This window comes from Octopus sinensis, linkage group LG15 (genome assembly GCF_006345805.1).
Source record: "Octopus sinensis linkage group LG15, ASM634580v1, whole genome shotgun sequence".
NCBI lineage: Eukaryota > Metazoa > Mollusca > Cephalopoda > Octopoda > Octopodidae > Octopus > Octopus sinensis.
The window spans coordinates 28,510,347-28,517,846 of record NC_043011.1 but is presented as its reverse complement, the minus strand read 5'-3'; the positions used below and the strand labels follow the sequence as shown (position 1 = coordinate 28,517,846).

At 37.7% G+C, this 7,500-nt stretch overlaps 1 long non-coding RNA gene across 1 annotated transcript in view; it reads left to right on the top strand.

The window, feature by feature from the left end:
• The first annotated feature begins 6,258 nt into the window (after positions 1 to 6,258).
• The window catches only part of LOC118766155, a 13,561-nt gene continuing 12,319 nt past the window's right edge, over positions 6,259 to 7,500 (top strand). Inside the window, exon 1 of the long non-coding RNA XR_005002064.1 lies at positions 6,259 to 6,381. This is a non-coding gene — a long non-coding RNA (uncharacterized LOC118766155). The remainder of the gene's footprint in view (positions 6,382 to 7,500) is intronic.

Genomic DNA, 7,500 nt, shown 5'->3' with positions numbered 1-7,500 from the left:
TCATAGAGAACTTTAAGGGCTATGGAATGCTTCCGTTTTAATATTCAAGTTCTGAATCTCCCACTTCAATCAAATTCATAACTTTTCAAACTTGGGTAATAAATAAACGTTAGGACTATCACAGATAACTTAAAAGATATGGAAACGTGATATAATGTAAACTCTTCACAATATCAATCTATTTGGAACAATCCAGAATACTGAATTATGGCATACAGAACGTACATACAGGCAGGGAATTGAGGGAATCATTAATGCGTGGAAAGAAGGGTTCTCACTACTTTTTTTCGACTATACGCTCTGAGTTCAAATCTCGCAGGATTAACTTTACTATTCGTCCTTTTATGGTCGATAAAATGCACGAATCCAAGTCCATTGATTAACGGAACTGTATGAACGTCGGACCGGATACATCATGGTATTTATTTCAGTTTTTTTTTTTTTTTGCTTCTAAGTTCAAATCCTGCCGTGGTCTAACAGTGGTAACTTATCCCATCACCAGATATCAAACCACCAGCTGGTAATTTGGATTCTCTTGGTAGAGTCCATTCTGCTGCCTGTACCTGGGTCAGGTTTCTGATTAGGGGATATTCTTCTCTCACCTCCCTTTCACCAGTGTTGTGCGTCCTTTCAGAGATCATGGGAGCTACCTTTGCTTCTGAATAAAAGTTGAAAAAGAATCATTGAAGAACTTGATAGAAGTCACGAAGTGGGCTTCATTCTAGAAAAGGGAATTATGTCTGGAGAGATTTCTCATTGCCGTTTTAGAAATGAAAGGTAATTACATACATACATACATATATATACATACATACATACATACATACATACATACATACATACATACATACATACATACATACATACATACATACATACATACAAGGTCAGTAACTAGTTGAACTCTTGTCTAAACATAGTGCTGGTAATAATCGTAATATATCTTTTATCTGACTTAATGTATATAAGATTATTGTATGGAATACCTCTTTTCTTTTTTAAAAGCAATAGGTTTGAGGTTTTTCGGAAGATTTAACTGCTGTTTCTAGCAGGCTTATTTGACTGATATTTTTGACTTGCGGTATCACATTTGAGATATATTAATGTACAGTGATTCCTCTGAATTGAGAGAATAAAGTACAAGCTCAGCTTTAACAAGATTCGAATACGGATTAGTTTAATACGTCACTGGATCATTAGTTAATAGTCTAACCCACTTGTCATCAACATCTCTTTTCGAAAGAAATGATTTTTCTTCTAACTTCAACTGAATGATAAATGGACGTTATGTGAGATCGCTTTTAGCATTAAAAGAGAAAAAAACATTTAAAATCTTATATAGAATTAAATAACGGAAACAAACGAATTTTAAAAGAGACTATGAGAGAGAGAGAGAGAGAGAGAGAGAGAGGAGAGAGAGAGAGAGAGAGAGAGAGAAAGAAAATCCTTCGTGTTTATATGCCTCAGTTGCAATAAATTTACATGGAATTATTCCTAATAGTTACATGTGATAAATAGTGCGACATGGCTTCTCAATACTATATTTGCTTTACACAATTAATATTTAACATTCAAATAATGATCACGAATATATTTCCTCTTTGATTTTGTTTTAATGACGAATAGTTTCTTTATTAGCTTTAGTCATATTCTTTCAAAATGTCTGTGTGTCATTATTATAGTGTAAATTCGTATGCAGTTTAATTGAAACACGCTAACATATGATCTCTTTCTTGCCTTAATGTACAGACGAAGAAACATCGAATAAAGATATTTTTGCTTCTATAAATTCGATAAATGAATGTTTAATATCTGGTTGTAAATGGGAAGATAATGCTAATTAAAATGTGTGAACGATTTGTTTCAGTTCTTTTTTCCCGTTTTTTTCTTCTTCTTTACATCATAGTATTCAAACCACTAGTTTAGAAGAATAGAGAAGATGGGTTCGAAAAACCGGAAAATCTTTTGATAGCATCGAAATCACATACATCAATGCATCAGTAATTCGGACTTGTCTTTGATCGTTGACTTTTGTTTTAGATTTTTATTTAAAACACACAAAGACAATATGTCGATAATATCAGTTATAAAGATCACCGCCTTCAAATTATCTCATATATCGTCAAAGCATAGACGAGATTCCACAGAAACACAAGCATGCGCAAATAACATGTGGAGGAGGACGTTCGAAGAGAACGTTTTACTAATTCAAAGGAACTTTATATACATACATACGAGAATGTATACATACAAGCATATATATACATATATACCTGCATGACTGCATACATGCATATTTATACACATAAATACATATATTTAGAAAAAGAAAAAGTGAATGGATATCCGTTACTTTCAAAGATGTTTATTTAGTTGTTCGGACAACTGAAGTGATCCACTCAATAAATTACTGTATAAATTTCAGATTATTGCTATCTTCCGGCGTGCAAATCGAAGTAATATATAGTGGAAAGAGTATAGCCTAAACATTAAAACATCGTCACTATATTTCGAAGTCATGCTATTTTTCAAAGGGAAAATTTTGGCCCCAAAAGTCGTCTTGTTGTATAAGTCGATTAACTTCTTTTTATTTGTCAGTGCAATTTGATTAGAAATGTTCGACTTTATGCTGGGGAATACGATATTTCATAGACAAATGTGAGCTCTAAATAATTTCCAGGTAGAATTCGTTTCACACAGTGGGTGTTAATGCTAGACTTCAATAATTACAATTCTTATCCGATGAGATTCTACTCAATATAAGTGTAGATTTGTTTGCTCAGAGACTCAAGTAAAGCTCTCTTGCTCTCTTTTACTCTTTTACTCTTTTACTTGTTTCAGTCAGTTGACTGTGGCCATGCTGGAGCAACCGCCTTTAGTCAAGCAAATCGATCCCAGGACTTATTCTTTGTAAGCCTAGTACTTATTCTACCGGTATCTTTTGCCGAACCGCTAAGTTACGGGGACGTAACCACACTAGCATCGTTTGTTAAGCGATGTTGGGGGGGGGGTGCAAACACAGACACACAAACATACATACACACACACACACACACACACACACATATATATATTTATATACATATACATATATACATATATATATATATACATATATATACGACGGGCTTCTTTCAGTTTGCGTCTACCAATTCCATTCACAAGGTTATGGTCGACCCGAGGCTATAGTAGAAGACACTTGCCCAAGGTGCCACGCAGTGGGACTTAACCCGGAACCATATGGTTCGTAAGTAAGCTACTTACCACACAGCCACTCCTACGCTCTAGATAACTTTCATGATTATGAAACGAACTTCTGATTCATTCGGCTTTCTGAGATTCTGGGACAATATATACATATTTAAAAATGCATGCATAAAAACATACAAGCGAGTGTGTGTGTGTATATATATATATATATATATATATTATATATATATATATATATAGAGAGAGAGAGAGGAGAGAGAGAGAGAGAGAGAGTGAGAGAGTGAGACTTTTCTTTCCACGGATAAACCTAATCTGTTTCCCCTTTTTATATTACATTTCTGTGATACACGATCCAATTGATCGGCCTTTTTTTCTTCTTTTCAAGATCCCTTTTGGTCGAAATTCGACCCACCTTTTTTCTCTTCTTCTTCTCAAAAAGAAAAGCTCTACGTTGTATTTTGTTCCATCTGTGTTCAGCCCTTTGTGGCCAATAAAGAAAAATATCTATCTATCTATCTATCTATCTATCTATCTATCTATCTATATCTATCTATCTATCTATCTATCTATCTATCTATCTATCTATCTACCTATCTATCTATCTATCTATCTATCTGTCTGTGTGTCTGATTGTCTGTCTATCTATATATCTCTCCGTCTGTTTACCTACCTACCTACCTACCTACCTACCTACCTACCTACCTACCTACCTACCTACCTACCTACATACATACATACATACATACATACATACATACCTACCTACTTACCTACCTACCTACCTACCTACTTAGCTACCAACTACATATTTATCGAGACGTTTCAAGCGGCACCATTTAATTGAACAATGCAATCATTACATCAGTTGAAACGGTCGTACTGCATCACTATCCTGTTGCTTATTTTGATTTTATCCGGTATTACCTGTAGAGCTCCAAGTAAGGTGAATAATATCAAAATAAGCAACAGGATATCAATTACATCAATATAAATGCAATACTACAGAGATTCATTCAATCATACTCGCTTAATTATATGTATAATTCCTCTACTTATTCAGCGAGATAATTATTTGTTTATTGCAGTCATGTAGCATTCGCTAATTAATAAAGAAATAGCTCAACGCGTTCTGCCGTTATTTAACACAATAGTGAATTGATTTTCAGGTGATAGTTCTAGAATTTCCAGCAGATCGGATGACTTCGTTGTGGTTCTTTCCAATGGACGAATCTTTGCTCAGTAGACTAAGTTTTACAAGTTTGGGGTCAAAAAGTTCAATCGTTTGTTTGCAGCTTATGATTAGACGAAGTTCATTATTATCTATCGTAAAACTCATGCTGTTTTGATCCAAATTAGTTTCTCGTCACTCTATAGATCATCATGTATGGATGTATGCGCCCTTTTCAAGCCTTGCCAGGCTCATGGGCCCGGTTTCCCAGTTTCTGTGGCGTATGTGTTCCCCCCAGCTGGACGGAACGCCAGTCCCTCGCAGCGTTACTTAAGAGACAGAAAGAAAGAGTGAGAGAAAGTTGGGGCGAAATAGTGCAACAGGGGTCGTCACCACCCCCTGCCGGAGCCTCGTGGAGCTTTAGGTGTTTTCGCTCAATAAACACGCATAACGTCCGGTCTGGGAATCGAAACCGCGATCTTCCGACCGCGAGTCCGCTGCCCTAACCACTGGGCCATTGCGCCTCCATATAGATCGTCATGGTAATATGCTATTTGAATATGTTTTGAAGACAGCAACAGAAATTCCATTTCACAAGCTTATCATATTAGGACATCACGCACACATGCTGAGCTAACATGGTAGCGCCTACATGGTTGCTAAATTTGTCAGAAATGGAAGTCAAGTTTTCTTCAAATCCTGTCATATACCAATTTGAGTTTTATACTTTATCCTCTGTATTTCAAGTACTGAAAGATGAAAGTCTAAATTTTTCTTTAATGTAAACATGAAGTGAATATCTCGTCTCTTTTGTTCTTTACGTTGCTTTGTGTATTTCATATTATATACACATCTGTTATGCATAAATTGCAGCTATTATTTTGCCATGTATGGCTTTGCTTTCTAGACAAAGCTCTGTTTTATAATAACGTCACAGACATATATATCCTTACGTTTCTATGGATATTAGGACAATGATGCCGAGTTGATTTTATTCCTGGTTATGAATGAATTCTCTGTTTACAAAATTTGAAGCCTGTTCTATAGAAGCTATTTCATTAGAATGTATTGTATTTTTTGAGCACCAATCCTGTAAAGCAGCTCTTTTCATTGACATTTTCCATTCAAAAAGCATTTTCTTATGTTTGGAAACTGCATTTTTTTTCGGCTTGTATGATGTTTTTGGGATTTTGTTTAAGGGGAATATTCAAGCCTATTTTATCTATGCGACAATAGCAACAGGTATACAGGTTTATGTATATGCACATATATCTGTATATACACACACACGCACGCGCACACACACAAATACGCACTCACATGCACACACACACATGTCTGAATGAGTACGTATATAGAAAAATATATAGATAAGTACACGTATATGTAAGATATGTGTACTTACCTATATATATATATCTATATATATACACGTATATGTATAGATAAGTACACGTATATGTGCATGTATCTGTCTACAATACTTTTATCTGCTTCTCTATGTACCTATGTTTGTATGTATGTATGTATCTATTTATATATCTACCAACCTACCTACCTACCTACGTACCGATCAACATTCCTATATATCTGTCTGTCTGTCTGTCTGTCTATCTATCTATCTATCTATCTATCTATCTATCTATCTATCTATCTATCTATCTATCTGTCTGTCTGTCTGTCTATCTAAATGTCTGTCTGTTTGTCTGTCTATCTATATATCTACCTGTCTGTTCGTCTACCCACATATCTAAATATCTACTAACCTACCTACCCACCTACCCGCATATCTATCTATCTATCTATCTATCTATCTATCTATCTATCTATCTATCTATCTATCTATCTATCTATCTATCTATTTTTCTGCCTATCTGCGTCTCGGGTACTGGAAACTAAACACGTCTTTCCCATCATGACAGGTTTTCATAGACCGGATTAGCACGCTAGAAAAGAGGGCTTTGACGGGAGCCATCACCACCAACAAATGGAGGTTTGCGCTTGTCATCGAGAAACTGGTCGACAAAGCGCAAACGTGCCCCGTGCCGGAGCATCCATGCCAACCTCCATCTGATGTGCTACATCAGGAACCTGGCATGGGTGGGGCCCTGATCAATTTGGATGAATCCAAAGCTTTCGATAGGGTAGACCTTCGATACTTGGAGGCTGTCCTCATAGCGGCTGGTTTCGGTCCCAGTTTTCGCAGCTGGACAACTGCTTTGTACAGAGGCATCCGTTCGGTAATTCGCGTAAATGGATATCTAACGAGACCCTTCGATATTACACGTTCGGTCCGTCAGGGATGCCCCCTCTCGTCGCTTCTATACGTATTGACTCTCGAGCCACTACTGCGGGGCATCCCGCGAGAATTGGGATGCGGGACGAGCGTGTCTGCATATGCGGACGACGTCATCGTTACAGTGTGTAGCTAGAAGCACACCGAGCTGGTCGGCGAGACACTGAAAGACTACTAAGCGGTAACAGGAGCGAAAATCAACCGGGAAAAGTCAGTGGGCTTGCGGCTCGGCATCTTGAAACGCAAGCCCATGTCGTCCACTAGCGCCTCCGTCGTAGGACGCTGGAGCGACGGCCCGTTCGAGCTGTTCGGGGCCTGGTTTGGTCCGGACCTCCAAATGGAGATAACAAGCAGGCTGGTCACTCTCGCCCGGCAATGGGCCGAGAGGAAGCTGTCTCTAAAAGGTCAAGCGGAGGTGGCGAACATGTACATCGCTTCCATCATCTACTACCGCCTGACCGTCGTGCCTTGTCCCGACTCTACCATCACCAAACTAGAACACATTCTCTTCCGCTTCTTGTGGAAAGGATGCGTTCCAATGGTCAGGCGATCCATTTGCTGCCAACACCCATATCTCTCTCAACATGAAATCAATGGTAGCCTGGTTAACCCACGAATAAAGAATATATTTATCAACAAATGCGGTTTTAAGCACTCATTCTCCCTGTTCGTTATTAACACATATAATTTATATGTGTTTGTGTGTGTGTGTGTGTGTGTGGGGGGGGGGGGTTGTGTCTATGTGTGCGCGTGCGGGTGCGTGGCCCCGTGTGTATACATACACACAAATATATAGTTAAAAATGAATATGTAAGAAAGAAACATC